Source organism: Hyla sarda, chromosome 1 (assembly GCF_029499605.1).
Source record: "Hyla sarda isolate aHylSar1 chromosome 1, aHylSar1.hap1, whole genome shotgun sequence".
NCBI classification, from domain to species: Eukaryota; Metazoa; Chordata; class Amphibia; order Anura; family Hylidae; genus Hyla; species Hyla sarda.
In genome coordinates, this window is record NC_079189.1 from 244,510,644 (window position 1) to 244,533,905 (window position 23,262).

The 23,262-nt window shown below is 45.7% G+C and overlaps 1 protein-coding gene across 4 annotated transcripts in view; it reads left to right on the forward strand.

Moving 5' to 3' along the window:
• CERS4 (ceramide synthase 4) overlaps positions 1 to 23,262 on the forward strand; it is a 324,796-nt gene that overhangs the window by 27,294 nt on the left and 274,240 nt on the right. The window lies entirely within an intron of this gene.

Genomic DNA, 23,262 nt, shown 5'->3' on the forward strand with positions numbered 1-23,262 from the left:
TATGACCAACCCCCACCACATAGGAGTCCTGCTATGGTAAGAGCAGAGTGTGGAGGTTTACATGTCCTAAACTGCTGGGAGGAAGGCCTGAGTGAACAGGTGTACCCGGCTTTGGCAAAGCCAGGGGAGATTGTGGTAGCAGGGATGTATGAGATGCCTTGTGAGAATGTGCCTAGTCTGTCTCCATGTGAGGGAGGCCAGAATAAGCATGTGTACCCGGCTGTGCCAGAGCCAGGGGAGATTGTGGTAGCAGGGATGTACGAGATGCCCTGTGAGAATGTGCCTACTCTGTCTCCAAGTGAGGGAGGCCAGAATAAGCATGTGTACCCGGCTGTGCCAGAGCCCGGGGAGATTGTGGTAGCAGGGATGTATGAGATGCCCTGTGAGAATGTGCCTAGTCTGTCTCCAAGTGAGGGAGGCCAGAATAAGCATGTGTACCCGGCTGTACCAGAGCCAGGGGAGATTTTGGTAGCAGGGATGTATGAGATGCCCTGTGAGAATGCACCAAGGTTGTTTCCCTGGGAGGGAGGGCAGAATGAATATGAGTCTGTGCCTGAACCAGAGATGCATGAGGTGCCAGCTGGGAGTGCGAGCGGACCATGTCACTGGGAGGTAGGGCAGAGCGTGTTTGCGCCAGAACCAGAGGCGTGCGTGGTGCCGTTTGCAGCCAGAAAAGGGCAGTGCCACTGGGAGATAGTGCAGAATGAGTCTGTGCCAGAACCAGGGATGCCAGAGATGCCATGTGAGAATGTGGGAGGGCCACCTGATGGTAAAGCAGGGCAGAGAGGGAGTGATTGTCTGTCTGTGTGAGGAACAGCCCAGCCTCAAGATCCAATATGTATGCAGGAAGAGAGTATGAATACCTATCAGTTCTTGCAGAAGCAGTGGTATGGCTGGGATTCTCGAGAAAGAATGTATGAAGTGGGACAAAGAATGCTGTCATTGAGTGCCACAATGAAAAAAATGTGTCGTGCAATTGTTTGGGCTTTGGGAGAATTACAGCCCTATCTCTGGTGCCATGTCAAGTGGAAGACTTGGTAAACGACGCAAGGTAGAGGCGTGTGTGCCTCCTCCCAGTGCATCTCTTATTGGGGGGAGGTGTCATATACCATGGCAAAATATATCCGTGTTGCAGGGTGATTGTTGTCATTTGTAATATATGTCCATCGGTATGCACACTTTTAATCCAATTACCCTTGTCTGTGTTAGTTTAACATTTCAAAAAATCCCTCGTGTTTTGATCCAAACTGCCAGGAGACGACAGTCTAAGCTATGACTTCCAGTGGCCATTTGGGGGCGATTGACATAGCTGTGCTAATTAATGGACACTGCTTGCCTGAATGGTAAATTTGACGCCTTCACAGCCAAGCAGACTCCTAGACCTGATGTCAATAGATCAAAGAAATGTTTGGGACATATTCCCCCTGTGTAAATGCCATGTCTTCCAATATGAAATATGGGGGTCAGGGTAGTATGTATGCAGCCCTATGTATATACGGTTAGATTCTCCATCATAATACCTTTAAAATGAGTCCTCACATGACCCTTGTGTATTGATCCCTGCCCGAACTGTATGCACTGGGTAAATTATACACAATAAGGGGGTCATGTCAGGTATCCCTAGAAAGAGGATTTGATGGAGAACCCAAATATAATGAGGATTTGATGGAGAACCCAAAATGATGTGGGTGCCGGACCCATGATAAAAGTTAGGGGTAATTTCCTATTCTTTGGGCATAAAGTTACCATGAGGAAGTGGGCAGCATCTATCTCTCCTCCTTGTCCGGCCCAGGGGCTGAACATAGTGGTGTCTCCTGTCCATAGCAGGATATAAAACTGCAGACGTGGGGGGACTAGGGGCGCTTGCATGGGGGACAAGATCTAATTTTGGATGCCAGACACCATTTCCTACCAGACCCCATGGAATAGAACTCTCTAACTTTTGTAAGTAAAGTAACTTTTTCTGTGTGGTGAAACTTTGTCTTGTTAACATCTATTTTTACATGTACTGTGAATATTTTTCTTTCATAATAAATCATTCATTTATTAAGTACCGCCTTATGTCTGGTAAAACGGACTTACATTGTCCTTGAGGAGATTGAAGTTATAGTCTTAAATTTACTTACCTGTTCGGCTACATTATAGATTTGGATTAATCTTTTTCCTGTTTATATATACTACTGGGGATAGTAGATTATATTTGGGAATTGTAGCATATCCAGATTGGATTGATAGCTTCCTGTCGGCTTAAAACAGGCAGGTGGTGGCAGCAATATCATTTAATTGGGTGGTGTAAGAGGGATTTTTTATCATTATTTTCGGCCTAGTGTAGACAAATAGTGATTTTAGAAATAGTCCTACCACCCGCACGTCTCGGTTCATGACAAACTGGTGGCAGCGGTGGGATACTTGGGACCCTACAAGATTAAGAAGAGGATAAATCCTGTGGCTTATCAGCTCCATCTCCCTTCCTCCCTTAGGATCCCTAATTCATTCCATGTCTCTCTCCTTAAGCCTGCCATCTTTAACCGCTTCTACCCTAAAATCACCACTCCCACTCCTGTGGCTGGCACAGCTGATGTCTTCTCCTTCAAGGAGATTTTGGCATCCAAAGTGGTTAGAGGAAGAAAATTCTTTCTGGTCGACTGGGAGGGCTGCGGTCCTGAAGAGAGATCTTGGGAGCCGGAGGAGAGCATCCTGGACTGCAGCCTCATCCTCAAGTTCTTCGGTACTAAAAAGAGGGGGAGACCAAAGGGGGGGTGGTACTGTTACGATGAGTGCTCCGGGCCCCCTGCTGGCCTCGGAGCGCTCTCAGCGTGTGTCCCCAGGCAGCGCTCCGGCGTCTCGGCGTGTGTGTCCCCGCTCTCTAGGGCGCGCGCGCGCTGGGACTCTTAGATTTAAATGGCCAGTGCACCAGTGATTGGTGCCTGGCCCAAAGTGGTTATTAAGGGTTAAGGTGTGAGAGGCAGTGCTGGTTGGACTTAATTAGGCATTCACCTGTGCACTGCCTATAAATACCTTCTCCTCCCACAGCCTCCTGCCGGATCTTTGTGCCTTGTGAAAGCGTTCCCTGTTGTTCCAGTGTTACCCTGCCTGTTGCCGACCCGTTGCCTGTGACTACCGCCTTAGAACTTGTGCTGCCTGCCCTGACCATTGCTACGTCTGACTATGCTTCTGCCTATCCCTCCAGTACCGCGTCTATCTCGGAACCAGAGGAGTTGAGTTGCTACCGGGTGGAACGACCTGGGGATTATCACAGCAGCAAGACCATCCCGCTTTGCGGCGGGCTCTGGTGAAAACCAGTAATCCCTTAGACTCCGTTCCCCTGGTACGGCCCACGCCATCTCTCCTTTGGTCCAGTGGATCCACCTCCTGCCATCTGACCGGACCGTGACATGTGTCTGTGTTGTAAACTAAGTTGTTGAGTATTAATTGAGGATTGACTGTCTCATTGTCTCCTAAAGAATGTTCCTTGGTGGCTTTGGATATAGTAGTTTGAGTGGACAAATGGCTGTGTGCATTGTGCTAAGGAAGTTTGTGGGTTTGGTCCGGGAGTTGATGGTGTGTGCAAGTGGTGAGACAGGTGAGGTAGGAGCGGATTGTTGTAAGTAGCTTGATAGGATTAGATAGAGAAACAAAATAGAGATTCAACATTTTGATGGAAAAGCATGTGACGAGTGAAGGAAAAGCATGTGGATATTAAGGAAGTTGAAAGTTTGGAATATACTGATGGTTGATGGACAGAAGTATTCATATACAGCAGTGTTATATACAATATTCATATACAGTGGGGATCAAAAGTTTGGGCACCCCAGGTAAAAATTTGTATTAATGTGTGTAAAGAAGCCAAGGAAAGATGGAAAAATCTCCAAAAGGCATGAAATTACAGATTAGACATTCTTATAATATGTCAACAAAAGTTAGATTTTATTTTCATCATTTAAACTTTCAAAATAACAGAAAACAAAAAAATGGTGTCTGAAAAAGTTTGGGCACCCTGCAGAATTTATAGCATGCACTGCCCCCTTTGCAAAGCTGAGACCTGCCAGTGTCATGTATTGTTCTCAATCATCACCTGGGAAGACCAGGTGATGTCAATCTCAAAGATTTTAAATGCCCAGACTCATCTGACCTTGCCCCAACAATCAGCACCATGGGTTCTTCTAAGCAGTTGTCTAGAAATCTGAAACTGAAAATAGTTGATGCTCACAAAGCTGGAGAAGGCTATTAGCAGATGTCAATATCCTCTGTTCGGAAAGTAATTAAGAAATGGCAGTCATCAGGAACAGTGGAAGTTAAAGCAAGATCTGGAAGACCAAGAAAAATATCAGACAGAACAGCTCGCAGGATTGTGAGAAAAACTATTCAAAACCCACATTTGACTGCACAATCCCTCCAGAAAGATCTGGCAGACACTGGAGTTGTGGTACACTATTCCACTATAAAGTGATACTTGTACAAATATGGTCTTCATGGAAGAGTCATCAGAAGAAAACCTCTTCTATGTCCTCACCACAAAAATCAGCGTTTGAACTTTGCATATAGACAAGCCTAATGCATTTTAGAAACAAGTTTTGTGGACCGATGAAGTTAAAATTGAACTTTTTGGCCGGAATGAGCAAAGGTACATTTGGAGAAGAAGGGGAATAGAATTTAATGAAAAGGACCTCTGTCCAACTGTTAAGCATGGGGGTGGATCAATCATGCTTTGGGGTTGTATTGCAGCCAGTGGCACAGGGAACATCTCACGAGTAGAAGGAAAAATGGATTCAATAACATTTCAGCAAATTTTGGATGCTAACTTGATGCCATCTGTGAAAAAGCTGAAGTTAAAGAGAGGATGGCTTCTACAAATGCATAATGATCCTAAACACACCTCGAAATCCACGGGGGATTACATCAAGAGGCGTAAACTGAAGGTTTTGCCATGGCCTTCACAATCTCCTGACCTCAACATAATTGAAAATCTGTGGATAGACCTTAAAAGAGCAGTGTGTGACAGACAGCCCAGAAATCTCAAAGAGCTAGAAGACTTTTGTAAGGAAGAATGGGCAAAGATACCTCAAACAAGAATTGAAAGACTCTTGGCTGGCTACAAAAAGCGTACAAGATACGGGGCAGTACAAGATATTAACTCTGCAGGGTGCCCAAACTTTTGCAGATGCCATTTTTTTATTTTCTGTTATTTAGAAAGTGTAAATGATGGGAATAAAATCTAACTTTTGTTGCATATTATAAGAATGTCTAATCTGTAATTTGATGCCTTTTGGAAATGTTTCCATCTTTTCTTGGCTTCTTTATGCACATTAATACAAATTTTTACCTGGGGTATCCAAACTTTTGATCCCCACTGTACAGTTATAAGCTGAAAGGCAAAGAGAAATGCCAAGGATGGTTGCTAGTTAGGCCTTAAAATGTGCATGACCGCCGCTGAGTGTCGACACAAGAAATAAATACCAGGCAAAATGCTGGTGTATATCTCCTTCTCAGCATACTGGCTAAGAAGCTGTCCCAAGGAGTTCTCTTTGTTAAATGGAAGTACATTGGTTTTTACATTTCACAAAAAGGGGAGGTTAGTTATCACGTCAAAATCATCATGTTATATTTTGATCAGGGCTGTGGAGTCGAGGAGTTGGACGAAATTTTAGGTACCTGGAGTCGGAGTCGGCAAACAATGCACCGACTCCGACTAAATTTAGATTGGAATAAAAAAAAAAAAGGAAGTTTAAATGTCCCAATTCACAAAAAGTTATAATTAATGACTTCTTTACCTTAAGAATCAAGACCAATGCATGCAGTGCCTCACGTTACCGCAAAACGAACATGTTAAGTGACCGCGAAGAAGCATGCTTTTCATGTGCTTCACTATATGGCACGCAATGCACAATTAGGAGCGGCAATACTTATACTTTCCATAGTGTTGTGTTCTGCTGTTACAGGGAACCCATGGGTAACCTAGCCTCTCACTGATAAGGGATTAAGTAAATATGTTTTTTGCAGGACTTGAGACACTTGTATAAGTGAAGGGAATGGAGGGTCAATAGTTCAAGACTGAAGCTGTAATCCATTTGAAAACTGCTGCCATTCAGCTAAGGCTATAAAAACTTGTAAACTCCGATTGTTAGCTTAAAGGGGTACTCCGCCCCTAGATATCTTATCCCCTATCCAAAGGATAGGGGCTAAGATGTCAGATCGCCGGGGTCCCGCTGCTGGGGACCCCCGGGATCGTCACTGCGGCACCGCGCTATCATTACTGCACAGAGCGAGTTCGCTCTGTGCGTAATGACGGGTAATACAGGGGCCGGAGCATCATTACGAAATGGCTCCGCCCCTCGTGACATCACGGCCCGCCCCCTCAAAATAAGTCTATGGGAGGGTGCGTGACGACCAACGCGCCCTCTGCCATAGACTTGCATTAAAGGGGGTGGGCCGTGATGTCACGAGGGGCGGAGCAATGCCGTCACGCTGCTCCGTCCCCTGTATCGCCCGTCATTACGCACAGAGCGAACTCTCTCTGTGCAGTAATGATAGAGCGGTGCCGCAGCGGCGATCCCCAGCAGCGGGACCCCGGCGATCTGACATCTTATCCCCTATCCTTTGGATAGAGGATAAGATGTCTAGGGGTGGAGTACCCCTTTAAACATGACTATGGGATTCTACTAGGGAAGTCATGTTTTATAATAAATACCCCTTCCTGGATCCTCCCACTGTCCTGTCTTCAGCAGCGGATCAGCACGCAAACTGTTCAATACAGTAGACTGTTGGCTTCCCAGCCAGTAGTCCTGTGGTAATGACATGTATGTTGCCTTTTTTTTCCTTCAAGGAATGTATAAAATACATTTGCATATTAATACAGTGGAGTCGGAGAAGGAAGTACAAAAAACTGCGGAGTCGGAACATTTATCTACTGACTCCACAGCCCTGATTTTGATTGGTTATTTGAGTATTGCGTCTGTATATATTAGCATATTAAACATTCATTTCTTTCTTGGCCATAGTTCACTGATGTTGTCATCCCCCTATTCTGCCAGAAAATTCTGGATATATCTGACCTTCTACACAGTCTATATCTCTTCAAATATTTTGTCTTCCAATTTCCATCCTCTTCTTATCTCACTTCTTCTGGTCCTCATCTTAGTTATGAGCAAATAGCAAGCTGATATATAGGTTAAGGGTAGGTAACAAATATCTTTCTGCAGCATTAGCAATGGCATATAAGTATTAATATATTGATCAGCCATCAGAATCATTTTGATCAATTTCAACAATTCCCCCCTAATGATATTTGTTAAATCTACATGACATCTTTCCCTAGAATATATTCTTCCTAATAGTCTCAGGTTCAGGTGGAAAAAATGAAAAAAAAACAGGTATGGGATGCTTCACTGGTTTGAGATGAGTTACCCACCACCCCAGGGGTGCCAGGAAAAGCCGGTACCAACAGGCCTGGAGCGTCAAAAATGGCACTCCTTGGCCTAGGCGGTAACAGGCTGGCATTATTTAGGTTGGGGAGGGCCAGTTACAATGGTCCTCGCCCACCCTGGTAACGTCAGGCTCTTGCTGCTTGGTTGGTATTTGGCTGAAAATAAAAAAAAGCATAAGGTTTTATTTGTATTCTCAGCCAAATACCAACCAGGCAGCAACAGCCTGACGTTACCAGGGTGGGCGAGGACCATTGTTAGCCTGTTACCGTCTAGGCCCAGGAGTGCCATTTTTGACGCTCCGGGCCTGTAGGTACTGGCTCTTCCCGGCACCCCTGGGGCGGTGGGTACTGGGGTAATAATTGGGGGTTAGCGCTAGCTGTATTTGTGGCTAACAATAAGTCCCAGCTTAGTAATGGACTCCTTCTATATGACGGCTTCCACTACTATTCCTGAAAAGTAAATTTAAATTTTAAAAAAAAAAACAACACGTTTAAAAAATAAAAAATAAAACACTCCCCCAAAATCCCTCATTAACCATTTTATTAATATTAAACAAAAAAAAAAAAAAAACACTCGTATCTAAAGTAATCCACAGGATACACAATTCTGAAATAAGAAGTAAAAAAAAAAATATAAAAAGAGTTAGTACATAAAAAAGTGGTAAAAAAAAGTAATAAACACACACACAAGCACACACACATATATATAATTCTTTTTTTTTTTTTTTTGTTCAAAGCTGCAAGTTGGTGTTCTGAAGTCATTTATTGGTTTTGTACTTATGTGTGCTAAACAAAATGGTATCCAAAAGTGATTTATTGGTTTTAGCTTATGTTAGCCAAATTTATCAGTCCCCCTGTGATAGTATAATAAATGTGCCATACATAAGCAAAACTAAAGCAAAATAAAAATGCCTACTGAACTCGCTTACCAAAGCAACGATGATAAATGTCCCCCATAGACTGTGCAGAAGGGCAGATATATCCAGAATTTTCGGGCAGAATAGAGGGATGGCAACATCAGTGAACTACGACCAAGAAAGAAATGAATGTTTGATATGCTAATATATACAGACGCAATACTTTAATAACCAATCAAAATATAACATGATGATTTTGGCGTGATAACTAACCTCCCCTTTTTGTGAAATGTAAAAACCAATGTTACTTCCGTTTATTAAAGACACCTTCTTAGCCAGTATGCTGAGAAGGAGATATATGCCAACATTTAGTCTGGTGTTTATTTCTTGTGTCGACACCCAGCAGTATACAGCCGCAGTCACGCACATTTTAAGGCTTAAAGAGGTACTCCGGCGCTAAGACATCTTATCTCTTATCCAAAGGATAGGGGATAAGATGCCTGATCGTGGGGTCCCGCCGCTGGGGACCCCGTGATGTTACACACCGCATACTGTTAGAATCAGCCCCCAGAGCGTGCTCGCTCCGGGTCTGATTACTGGCGATCACGGGGACGGAGCATAGTGACATCACGGCTCCGCCCCCATGTGACGTCACGCTCCGCCCTGTCAATGCAAGCCTATGGAGGGGGCGTGACAGCTGTCATGCCCCCTCCCATAGGCTTGCATTGAGGGGGCGGATCATGATGTCACACGGGGGCGGAGCCATGATGTCACTATGCTCCGGGCGGGAGGACCCCCAGTGGCAGGACCACCGTGATCAGGCATCTTATCCCTTATCCTTTGGATAGGGGATAAGATGTCTTAGCGTCGGAGTACCCCTTTAACTAGCAGCCATCCTTGACAGCACCATGGGGGCTTTGTAAACGCACATGGCCTTCAATTCCAGCCATATTCTCTCTCCAAAACCAAATTTTGCTCCTTCCCTTCTGAGCCCTGTAGTGAGCCCGCAGAGCACTTAACATCCACATATGGGATATTTTGGGGGGCTTTTTTCCTATTACCCCTTGTGATAAAGAAAAATTTGGGGTAACCAAAAATCTAATTTTTCATGTCCAACTTTAGCAAAAATTCGTCAAACACCTGTGGGGTGTTAAGGCTCACTATACCCCTTGTTACGTTCTGTGAGGGGTGTAGTTTCCAAAATGGCATCACATGTGGTTTATTTATTTATTTATTTTTCATTTGTGTTTATGTCAGAATCTCAGTAATCAGCCACCCCAGTGCAAATCACCAATTTAGGCCTCAAATGTACATGGTGTGTTCTCACTCCTGAGCCATGTTGTGCGCCCACAGATCACTTTATGTCCACATGTGGGGAAAATTTTGGGGGTCTTTTTTTCCTTTTACCTCTTGTAAAAATGACCATGCATGCTGGGAATTGTAGTTTTGCCACAGCTGGAGGCACAATGGTGGGAAAACACTGAGTTAGGTTACATACTAATTCAGTGTTTCCCCACCAGTGTGCCTCCATCTGTTGCAATACTACAACTCCCAGACTGTCCAGACTTGCTGGGAGTTGTAGTTTGGCAATATCTAAAGGGCCAGATGTTGCAGAACTACAACTCCCAGCATGGCTGACTGGTTAGGCATGCTGAGTTATAGTTTTACAACATCTGGAGGGCCACAGTTTGGAGACCACTGCACAATTGTCTCCAAACTGTGGCCCTCCAGATGTGGTAAAACTACAACTCCCAGCATGCACTGATAGCCGAAGGGCAAGCTGAGAGTTGTAATTATGCAACACAAACTGTGTCCCCACAAATGTTGCAATGCTACAACTTCCAGCGAGCCAAGACTGTCCAGGAATGCTAAGAGTTGTAGTTCGGCAACATCTGAAGTTGTAGATTTTACAGAACTGCAACGCCCAGCATGCCTGACTGTCAGGGCATGCTGGGAATTGTAGTCTTGTAACATCTGGAGGGACACCGTTTGGAAACCGCTGCACCTCCAGGTGTTGCAAAACTACAACTATCAGCATGCCCGGACTGTCCAGGCATGCTAGGAGTTGTAGTTCTGCAACTTCTGAAGGGCCAGATGTTACAGAACTACAACTCCCAGCATGCCTGGCTGTCTGGGTATGCTGACAGTAGTAGTTCTGCAACATCTGGAGTACCACAGTTTGGAGACCACTGCACAGTGGTCTCCAAACTGTGGAACTCCAGATGTTGCAAAACTACAACTTCTAGCATGCCCAGACAGCCAAAGGCTTTCTGGACATGCTGGGAGTTGTAGCTTTGATAACTTGTACCAGGCTGCAGTGAAGATCACTCATCAACGATCTTCACTGCTTTCTCCGCTCCCGCCGCGCTGCAACCATCACAGCCGTACACAGCTTCTGATCACAGCTACCCCACCGCTGATCACAGCTGCCCCACCGCAGCCCGTGATCACAGGTAAGCAGCCCTACAGCCCCCGCCACCCTCAGACCCCAACTCTCAACTTTAACCCTCCCCCCCCCCCCCTCCTGCCAGTGGTCGGTCTGTTCTGGCAGAGACCCGATCAGCCCAGAAAAGCCATGATTCACCGGTCTGGATTGACCGACGAATCATGGCGATCACCAACAAGGGGGGGAGGAGGTCTCAGGACCCTCCCTAGGAAAAGTGCTGGGATGGCTGCTTATCAGCAGTCATCCCATTCCGATCATCGCTCCGTGTGCGGCAGTGACCAGAATTCCAACAAGAGTACAGGTACACCCTTTGCCCTTTATTGGGTACCAGGGAGCAAGGGTGAAGGTTAAATAGATTTTTATTTTATCATTAGTCATGATCCAGTTCAGCATTTCTCACAAAAGCCATGATAGTTTTCTGCTTGCACAATATATACCTCCTGGCTATAGCTAATTTTAGAGCTAGAAAGAAGAAATAGATAAAATTTTACAGTGCTCTTTTGGATGTCTGAGATAGGGCCATTTAATAATGCCTGGATATGACATTTCTTAACCCCTTAAGGACCCAGCCAATTTTCACTGTAGGACCCGGCCATTTTTTTGCACATCTGAACACTGTCACTTTAAACATTAATAACTCTGGGATGCTTTTACTTTTCATTCTGATTCTGAGATAGTTTTTTCATGACATATTCTACTTTATGTTAGTGGTACAATTTTGTCGATACTTGCATAATTTCTTGGTGAAAAATTCCTAAATTTGATGAAAAAAATAAAAAATTTACTTAACTTTAAAGCTCTCTGCTTATAAGGAAAATGGATATTCCAAATAAATTATGTATTGATTCACATATACAATGTGTCTACTTTATGTTTGCATCATAAAGTTTACATATTTTTACTGTTGGAAGACATCAGATGGCTTCAAAGTATAGCAGCAATTTTACAATCTTTAACAACATTTTCTAAATTGAAAATTTTCATGGACCAGTTGAGTTTTGAAGTGAATTTGAAGGGCCTTGTTATTAGAAATACCCCATAAATGACCCCATTATAAAAACTGCACCCCTCCAAGTATTCAAAATGACATTCAAAACGTTTGTTAACCCTTTAGGTGTTTCACAGGAATAGCAGCAAATTGAAGGAGAAAATTCAAAATCTTCATTTTTTACACTCGCATATTCTTGTAGACCCACTTTTTGAATTTTTACAAGGGGTAAAAGGAGGGAAATCTTCCTAAAATGTGTAACCCAATTTCTCTCGAGTAAGGAAATACCTCATATGTGTATGTCAAGTGTTCGGCGGGTGCACTAGAGAGTTCAGAAGGGAAGGAGAGACAGTGGGATTTTGGAGAGTGAGTTTTTCTGAAATGGTTTTTAAAGGGCATGTCGCATTTAGAAAGCCCCTATGGTGCCAGAAGAGCAAAAAAAAAAACACATGGCATACTATTTTGGAAACTACACCTCTCAAGGAATGTAACAAGGTGTACAGTGAGCCTTAGCACCCCACAGGTGTTTGATGACTTTTTGTTAAAGTTGGATGTTTAAATGATTTTTTTTCCACTAAAATGCTAGTTTCCCACAAATTTTACATTTTTACAAGGGGTAATAGGAGAAAATGCCCCCACAAAACTTGTAAACCCATCTCCTCTGACTATGGAAATACCCCATGTGTGAACGTCAAGTGCTCTGCTGGCGCACTACAATGCTCAGAAGAGAAGGAGTCACATTTGGCTTTTGGAAAGCAAATTTTGCTGAAATGGTTTTTGGGGGCATGTCGCATTTAGGAAGCCCCTATGGTGCCAGAACACATGGCCAACTATTTTGGAAACTACACCCCTCAAGGAACGTAACAAGGGGTACAGTGAGCCTTAAGACTTCACAGGTGTTTGCCGCCTTTTCGTTAAAGTTGGATGTGTAAATGAAAAAAAAAAATTTCACTAAAATGCTGTTTTTTCCCCAAATTTTTGATTTTTACAAGGGGTAATAGGAGAAAATGAACCCCAAAATTTGTAATCCCGTATGGAAATACCCCATGTGTACGTCAAGTGCTCTGCTGGCGCACTTTAATGCTCAGAAGAGGAGGAGCGGCAGTGAGCTTTTGGCAAGATAATTTTTTGGGAATGGAAGTCAGGGGCTATGTGCGTTTACAAAGCCCCCCCGTGGTGCCAGAACAGTGGACCCCCCAAATGTGACCCCCATTTTGGAAACTACACCCCACACAGAATTTACACCCCACTGGGAAAATAGGGAAAAAAGACCCCCAAAATTTGTAACCCCATTTCTTCTGAGTAAGAACATACCCCATATGTGAATGTAAGGTGCTCTGCGGGTGCACTACAATGCTCAGAAGAGAAGGAACCCCATTGGGCTTTTGAAGAGAAAATTTGTCCGGAATTGAAGGCCATGTGTGTTTACAAAGCCCCCATAGTGCCAGAACAATGGACCCCCACCCCTCATATGACCCCATTTTGGAAACTACACCCCTCATGTAATGTAATAAGGGGTGCAGTGAGCATTTACACCCCACTGGCTTTTGACAGTTCTTCTGAACAGTGGGCTGTGCAAATGAAAAATGTCATTTTTCATTTTCACCGGCCACTGTTCCAAAAATCTGTCAGACACCTGTAGGGTGTAAATGCTATTACATTACACGAGGGGTTTAGTTTCCAAAATGGGGTCACATGTGGGAGGGGTCCATTGTTCTGGCACTATGAAGGCTTTGTAACACCGGTGGCCTTCAATTCCAGACAAATTTGCTCTTCAAAAGCCCAATGAGCATTGTAATGCACCCGCAGAGCACTTTACATCCAAATATGGGGTATGTTCTTACTCAGAAGAAATGGGGTTACAAATTTTGGGGGGCTTTTTTTCCTATTTTCCCTTGTGAAAATGAAAAATTTTAGTGAAAAAAATAGTTTTTTTCATTTTCTATCCAATTTTTATGAAAATTTGTCCAACACCTGTGGGGTGTTAAGGCTCTCTATACCCCTTGTTACGTTCCGTGAGGGGTGTATTTTCCAAAATGGGGTCACACGTGGGTATTTTTTTTTTTTTGCGTTTATGTCAGAACCCCTGTAAAATCAGCCACCCCTGTGCAAATCACCAATTTAGGCCTCAAATGTACATAGTGCGCTCTCACTCCTGAGCCTTGTTGTGCGTCCGCAGAGCATTTTACACCCACATATGGGGTATTTTCGTATTCAGGAGAAATTGCGTTACAAATTTTGGAGGTCTTTTTTTCCTTTTACCGCTTGTGAAAATAAAAAGTATGGGGCAACACCAACATGTTAGTGTAAAAAAATAAATACATTTTACACTAACAGGCTGGTGTAGACCCCAACTTTTCCTTTTCGTAAGAGGTAAAAGGAGAAAAAGCCCCCCAAAATTTGTAGTGCAAAAGCTCCCGAATACGGAGATACCCCATGTGGCCCTAAACTCTTTCCTTGAAATACGACAGGGCTCCAAAGTGAGTGAGTGCCCTGCGCATTTGAGGTCTAAATTAGGGATTGCATAGGGGTGGACATAGGGGTATTCTATGCCAGTGATTCCCAAACAGGGTGCCTCCAGCTGTTGCTAAACTCTCAGCATGCCTGGGCAGTCAGTGGCTGTCCGGAAATGCTGGGAGTTGTTGTATTGCAACAGCTGGAGGCTCCGTTTTGGAAACACTGCCGTACGATCCGTTTTTCATTTTTATTTGGGGGGACAGTGTAAGGGGGTGTATATGTTTTAGCCTTTCTTATGTGTTTGTGTAGTGTAGTGTAGTGTTTTTAGGGTATATTCGCACTGGCGGAGGTTTACAGTGAGCTTACCGCTAGGAGTTTGTGCTGTAGCGAAAAATTTGCTCAAACTTCAAGCAGGAAACTCACTGTAAACCCACCCATGTGAATGTACCCTCCAGCTGTTTCAAAACTACAACTCCCAGCATGCACTGACAAACCGTGTATGTTGGGAGTTATACTTTTGCAACAGCTGGAGGCACACTAGTTGGAAAATTGGTTCTGTGACCTAACTCAGTATTTTCGAACCAGTGTGCCTCCAGCTGTTGCAAAACTACAACTCCCAGCATCTACTGATCGCCAAAGGGCATGCTGGGAGATGTAGTTATGCAACAGCTGGAGGTACGCAATTACAACTCCCAGCATGGCGAGACAGCCGTTTGCAACCAGTGTGCCTCCAGCTGTTGCAAAACTACAACTCCCAGCAAGTACTGATTGCTGAAGGGAATGCTGGGAGATGTAGTTATGCAACAGCTGGAGGTACGCAACTACAACTCCCAGCATGGCGAGACAGCTGTTTGCTGTTCGTGCATGCTGGGAGTTTGAGCCGCATCTCATCGCCGCACCAACCCCCCCCCCCCCCCCCTCGTCGCCCGCTGCCGATCGCTGATGGTAAGTTACCTCCGGCGCCGGTCACCACCGGTTCACCGCTCAGCCCCGAAACAGTCGGTGGGCAGAGCAGGGAACCGAACTTTAACCCCTTGCCCCCAATCTGCTATTGGTCGGTCGCTTCTGTCCGACCAATAGGAGGGGTGGTACCCCTGCCACCTCACTCCTATCCCTCCAGGGGGATCGGGAGGTGTCTTGGATGGCGGAACCAGAATTCCCACAGGCGTACAGGTACGCCCTGGGTCCTTAAGTACCAAGGAGCCAGGGTGTACCCATACACCCTGGGTCCTTAAGGGGTTAAGGTTAACACCCACAACAAAGAAGATTAGAGTACCTGTCACCAAATAAACTTTTCTAAACTTATTCAGGCTATGTTCCCTAACTACTACTAACACCCATCTCGCCCCTTCAGAGCTTTAAAAAAACTCTGTATCTTACCGTTATTCTTGCTCACATGTTTCCCAGCAGGCATGACATCACTGAAGCCTGCTGGTGAACCACTTCTGCCCTCACATCGATGCAGAGCTGTGATTAAAGGAGTAGTCCAGTGGTGACTCAGTGGTGAGCAACTTATCCCCTATCCTAAGGATAGGGGATAAGTTGCAGATCACGGGGGGTCCGACCACTGGGGCCCCCTGCGATCTCCTGTACGGAGCCCCGACAGCCCGCGGGAAGGGGGCGTGTCGACCTCCGCACGAGGCGGCTGCCGACACGCCCCCTCAATACAACTCTATGGCAGAGCCGAAGCGCTGCCTTCGGCAATCTCCGGCTCTGCCATTGAGATGTATTGAGGGGGCGTGTCGGCCGCCGCTTCGTGCGGGGGTCAACACCCGCTATCTGGCCGGAGAGCTGGGGCCCTGTACAGAGAGATCGCAGGGGGCCCCAGCGGTCGAACCCCCCGCGATCTCAACCTTATCCCCTATCCTTAGGATAGGGGATACGTTTTTCACCACTGGACTACCCCTTTAATAGAAGACTTCAGGCACTGTGCAGCTTTCAGTGAGGCCCTGTGCAGCTTTCAGTCTGTGCAGCTTTCAGTGAGGCTGTGTGCACGTGCTCAAGGACAAATTATTGATATTCTTATTAACACAAGATACCAGCTTAAAACCACTTATTATCTAGAAAGAAAGTTCCTGCAGCACTCACTACTGATCATCATGTGTCTTTATGACAAAAAAAAGCCATTGACAAGAGAGTAGATAAAGAGACAGCTTGTTTCATAGACAAAGCTGCCTTGTCAAGACCTTCTATTTGTGAAACCCTACCCCCTTCAAATACACTTTATTGGTTACATTAAACATGCAAAATAGGGAATTGATTAAAAAAATTCATAATAGGGGAATACATTGTACACTTCAAGGAATAGTATGAATAACTATTAGTCCTTGTCAGATTCAAATTCTATGCACAACTGACTAGAATGACATAATGTATCAGGTATCTAATGATACAGAGCAATAGGATCACTCCTATCATTAAGACTATTTATTCCCCTTATTATGAATTGTTTTAATAATTCACTATTTTATATGTTTTTTCTGTAACCAATTAAGTGTATTTAAAATGGTGGGGTTTAACAAACAGAAGGACTTTATGAAGCAGCATTGTGCTCTGATCAGGTCGCCTTATCTTTTGTCAGTGGCTTCTTTGTAATCTTGATCAGTTGTCAGTGCAGCAGGAATACTTATGGACACTTTTATTGTAATATTATACTTGTATGAGCACCACTGGATCATTACTGCTAAGAGGTTCAGCTGATGCCAAGGATTTCTATTGTGTGGAAGTTTAGCAGTGGTCTCTATAATTTTGGCCCATTCCATTAGATCCAAAGGTTGGTATTTGGTATCATGCATGTGTAATTGTCCAAACTATTAAAATATTGGCCCTGATTTACTATTGTAAAGCCGACATGTTTTGTCAGGTGTCTGCCAAATTCTGTCTCATTGCACCAGAATTCTGTCTAATTGCGCCAGAAAAAAAAAAAAAAAAAACTACCAACTCTTCATTTTACTGAGAAAATCCTAAAAGGGGGCATGGCCATCGAGAAAAGGGGGGTGGTCACACAAAAGGATGTGTTCCTGAAATTTTTACAAAAAAACAACATATTTACTTAGGTTTCCACAGAAAATGTGGTGGATTTCAGTTGAGGAAAACCCTACAGATCAGAACAGGTGTCAAAAAAAAAAAAGAAAAAAAAAAAGGAAAATGTAGGGAAAAGTGCAAAATGTAGGGAAACAGTAGATACCGTGGGGAAAAATTTATAGGGAATTAAAACTCATAAAGAAAACTCCACTCCACTCTTAGTAAATCAGGGTCATTATGTTTATGGTCCTGCATGATGAATGGCATAAACATAAATATTACCAAATGCCAGAATTGCTAATTTATGGTCAGGGATAAAAACTACAGATGAAGGGGGGCGTGGCTGGACACGCTAGGGAGAGGAAGCATGGTGTGAGAGCTCCCGCCGGATCGGACTGAAAACGGGCTAATCTGAAGGTTATGGGTGGTAGATCTCGTACCAAACGGAAGAAGAAGCAACCTGCACCCACTGTGCCTCCTCTGAGCGGTATCACCCGCTATTTCGCACCTCGGCCACCCGATCAGACCGACCTGCCTGTGGTGCGGCCTTCAGGCGCCATTCCCCAACAACAGCAGCGCGAGGCAGGGAGAAGGAGTGAGCAGGCGCTTCACGCGGCGACTGCAGCAAGTGTCCCCGCTGACAGTGCAGCTCACACGGCCTGCGGACAGAGAGAGACCGGCGACAATTCACAGGACTCTGCTCCAGGCTCTGACAGCGCGCCGTGCGCGATACTGAAAGTAAGTGCCGCCGCCTCCCTCCAGCACCAGAGCTCGGCTACCTCACGGCCTCCGCTGCTGCCATCTCCTGCTGCGCCACAGCGTCCAGCACAGACCCGTGCCGTCCAGCACCCGGTCACCTACTGGTGCGGAACTGCAATTAATTTAGGGACTCCTTCCCCAATTACCTCCACATCCCTACCTGAGTGCTTATCTGCCTCTGTCAGACCACCAATGCCCGGGCATCAACCTGCTAAGAAGCTAGGCCCTGCCATACAGCCTATATCCACCAACCGCTATGTGACACAGATAGGGACGGGATCCTCACAGTGTACTGATCACAAACCCGTGGGGCAGACCGCAATACCTGCCTCCCCGGCTCCTGACCACAGCTTGATGCCTCAACCTGAATGTCAGGTACTTCCTGCACCTGAATTTCGCCAGGGCTTGCAGCCTGAGTCCCTATCTCCCAATAATACATCATCCGACACAACAGCCTCCTCCATGGCTGCCAGTCCTGCCGCAATGAACCCACAAGCTGCTGGCCCCTTGCCATCCTTGCCGTCTCCTGCCACTGACCAACATGTTCCATGTGAAATCCAGTATACGAATCCTGCATCTATGACACCTTTATTACCTGCCTGCCAGGACTCAGGGAATGCCCAGCAGTCACAAGATGGCGATTGGAGGCTGGTTGAGAAACGACATAAATCACAAGGGACTTTAAGTACACCACCTGTACGCGGAGCGGCTGCGCCACCCCAGCTACCTGTGCTCCCAGAAAAGGTTCCTGGCCCTCCGGCATGCGACATAACTGACTGGGCCAATGAAATGTACTCTGATGGCTCCAACTCTGATAGAGACTCTCAAGACTCATCTGTAGATAGTGACACCCCTGAGTACTGGGGTAAAAGTCCCCCTGCAAAGAAAAAATTATTCAAGACCCCGATGAAAGTGAGACATAATAGACGCAGCTCCCGGGATCATTCATCCTCTGAGGACTCTCATACTCCAACTGAAGATACCCCTCATAGGTCTACACCTTCTAGACAGCAAATGCCAGCCACAGCTGCCACGCTTCAGTTACATGGGCCGCCTCCTACCTTTCCACTTACTCCTGAGATGGCGCTCTCGACATTGCAGGGACACCCTGAATTGCAAGCACTCTTGACCCTGATCCCCACTAAAGCTGACTTGGCAACACTGGCGACCGATCTCAAACTTGCTTTGAACCGTGACCTGGAACCCGTTAAGGCTGAGGTGTCTAATTTACATAAGAAGGTCCAGAGCCTGGAGGACTTTCGCTCTACTACCACAACCCACCTCCAGAAACTGCTGGAAGCCACGGAGAAATTGACATTACAGCAAATCCCCACAATTGATCACTTGGACGATCTTGATAATAGGAATCGGCGCAATAATCTTAGGATCAAGGGCCTTCCGGAAACAGTTCTACCTCAGAACTTGCCAGATACATTGCAACGTCTCTTTAACGAACTACTACAGAAACCGCCGGATTCGACCATAGGACTGGATCGTGCTCACAGGGCTCTTAAAGCGAGACATCCTGATCCGAAAAAGCCCTGTGATGTTGTCTGTAGAGTGCATCATTTTCTCCAGAAAGAGGCAATCCTGAGAGGTGCTAGACAGGTTAAAAACCTTTCCTATAATGGTTCCCCTATACAGATCTACCCAGACCTTTCTCTCCGGACCCTCCGTTTGAGAGCCTCCTTGAAACCGTTGCTGACTCTGCTACAAAACGCTAAAATTTTTACAGATGGGGCTTCCCTTCTCTCTGATTGCAAAGTATGGATCCAATATGTCTACGGAAGATTTGCCTGCCTTCCTTGAAGCCTTCCGTCTCCCCCATGTCAGTCTGCCCGAGTGGGAAGCCTTGTTCTTATCTCCCCTTCCTGCTGCACCGCAAAGCCGTCCTGATCGATCTCCGAGAGACCGTCCATCCGATGTCACCACAAGTGTCCCGCTGCAGCAAAGATCGAAACGTAAAACCTGAACTGCCTATCTGAGATATTAGTGTAATACCTCATATGTAGTTTAACACTGTTGAATGTGGTTACAATATGTCACCGTAGATAGATCACTGATATTTCTTGTCCTTTATGGCTTGTTCTCATATGGTCACTGTTTCCTGGCCTGTAAGTCTTATATTCTTTACTTGTTTATTCTATGTCTCCTTTGCTCCCATGATACCCACTCTTCCTAAATATAGTTTACTACCTGCACACATAATGCCCATGACCTACAAACTACCGTTGTTCCCCTAATTTAGTTGCTACTCTTGTCACACTTAGCCCGTTTCATACTCGCCTCATCCCCTTAAGCGGGGATGAAGCTCTGTTCTGTTGCTCATAAGTCCAACCCAGGACCTCTAAATGCTGTCCTTTCTGGCTTGTCTCACGTTACCCCACTAGTATGTACATCGGACTGGTTCCGTTGGTACCTCTGACCCTTATGGTCTACTCCTTTAGTCCCTTTGCTTCTGTGTCTGTGCAGAAGCTTCTCCTCCCTTGCTTTCCTCCCTTTTCCCTTCCTCCCCACTTACTTGTGCTCTCTTCTGTACGCAGACTTGGATCCTCGGACACTTGCCTGACTGACGGGCTGGACCCTCCACATGTCTACCAACGGTGTGGTGGGTATTGGCATTTACACATTACATCTGATGGCGGTTGACCTTCACATTACTACCCTTAATGTCAAGGGTTTCAACACCCCCGAAAAGCATGCCCAGACGTTGTTCTCCCTTCATAAGCAGAAATCCCATATTATAGCTCTTCAGGAAACACATTTTAAAAAAGGTCACCTCCCTACCATACCAACTAGGCACTACGATAAATGGATACACAGTGTTAACCCTGATTCCAGGACTAAGGGTGTATCCATAGCTTTCCACAGGACGCTTCCCATTACGATCCAGACCTCCCTAGTTGACACAGACGCTCGATTTGTCTTCGCCAATTGCCTCCTTGCGGGACGTAATCTGACGGTGGCCTCTATATACGCTCCGAACCATAACCAAATTCCCTTCTTACTGAAGACTTTGGAGAGACTCTCCTCCTTTACCACGGGTCAGATTCTCCTGTGTGGAGACTTTAACACACCTCTATTCCCTCAGGTGGACACCTCGTCAGGACACTCATACATCTCTCACAGTAAACTCAGGGCCCTTAGGCATAAGCTACATCTACTACAGTTAATTGATGCCTGAAGAGCCTTCCATCCACAAGGACGAGATTATACCTTCTTCTCACACCCTAGACAAACATACAGTAGAATAGACTACATTCTCTGTTCACACTCCCTCCTCCCCTCTTTTACTTCTGTTGCGATTGGTGTTGTCTCTATGTCTGATCATGCCCCAGTGCAGGGTACATTTACGCTTCCGGCCTTGGCCAAGCCCCATGCTTCTTGGAAGCTTAATGAGTCGTTGCTTTCTGATGCTCTCAGCATTCAGGAACTGAAATCGACGATTCCCAATTTTATCCAAGACCACTTGTCAGATCCGTCATCACCGCTAATCAAGTGGGAAACATTGAAATGTGTCTTGAGGGGAGTTTTGATGAGACATGGGGCTCGGCTGAAGAGGGAAGCCTTGGCTAAGCTAACGGCATTATACCGAGAGCTGCACATCCTAGAGACACGACACAAACAACACCAACAGGACTCGACTTACCGTGAACTCATCAGTCAGGAGTGATCTGTTAGAGACGCTCAACAAAAAACACCGTCACTATAGACAACTAACAGGTAGACTGTTCTACGAGTGGAGTAATAAATCGGGGAAGATGCTGGCGAGGGCCCTTAGGGCAAAACGCTCGACCCTCTATGTCCCCTCCATTCGCACACGATCAGGCACCCCTTCTTACCTCACGCCGGAAATACTGGAAACTTTTCAGAAATATTATACAGACCTATATAACCTCCCTAAACCTACCGCTCTCTCCTCTCACACTGACACCCAACCCTCCTTACAGAATTACTTAAATGAAACGGCATTACCCATCCTAACTGCTGAATCTATCTCGAACTTGGAGGCTCAGTTCACCCCTGAGGAACTCCACCTGGCGATATCGGCCCTACCTGCTGGTAAAAGTCCGGGACCAGATGGCTATACTGCCAAGTTCTATAAGACCCTCAGGGATGACCTGTCCTCCACACTCCTGCTGACTTTTAATGCTATCTCATCTTCCTCCTCAATCCCCCAGGCCTTCCTCGACGCATATATCACAGTCATTCCAAAAGATGCAGTGCTCTAACTACCGACCAATATCTCTCCTTAACACTGACACGAAATTATTTGCGAAATTAATAGCGAATAGATTGGCACCCTACATGAGCTCCCTCATCCACCCGGATCAGGTGGGCTTCGTCCGCGGAAGGGAGGCAAGAGATAATACTCTACGAGCATTCTCTGCAGTGCATTGTGCTTGATTGCACACTTCTCCTCTATTCTTGCTCTCTCTGGACGCGGAGAAGGCCTTTGACCGGGTGGACTGGGAGTTTTTGGGATCGAATCTGAGACAAATAGGTTTGGGCCCCCAAATGTTTGCCAGAATCATGGCGCTGTATTCCTCACCCCAGGCTAGAATCAGAATCAATGGACAGCTGTCGGCTCCCTTTAGCATTCGCAACGGTACGAGGCAAGGATGCCCACTATCACCTATCCTCTATGTCCTATGCATGGAGCACTTGCTCAATGCAATACGCTCGAATCCAGATATAAGAGGCCTCTCCTCTCCCTCGGGCAGTTGCAAATGCTCAGCGTTCGCTGATGATGTCCTTCTATTTCTCTCCTCCCCGCTCACTACACTCCCTTCCCTCCTCTCCACCATAGCACAATATTCGGCGTATAGTAACTATAAACTGAACCCATCCAAAAGCGAAGGTTTAAATATCACACTGCCCTCCCAATTGATCACCCACATTTCTTCCACTTACCCTTTTAAATGGCAGAGGTCATCACTGAAATATCTTGGGATCCTAGTCCCAAGTGATCTGGCTAGCACTTTTCAATAAAATGTTCCCCCATTGTTCCACACCCTGAGAACTGACTTGTCGAAATGGGACAAAAAAAACTTCTCATGGATTGGCAGGGTAAATATTTTTTAAAATTAACATCCTACCCCGCTTACTCTATCTCTTTGCCTGTATCCCCTGTCATGTCCCCCATTCTTTCTTTAAGGACCTCTCTGCAATGCAGTCTGACTTTGTTTGGAATAAGAAGCATCCCAGCCTGGCAGGGAAGGTGCTTTATAGACGCAAGAGGGAGGGTGGCCTTGCACTGCCGGACTGCCTATCGTATTACATGGCGATCATATTAGCCAGAATACTA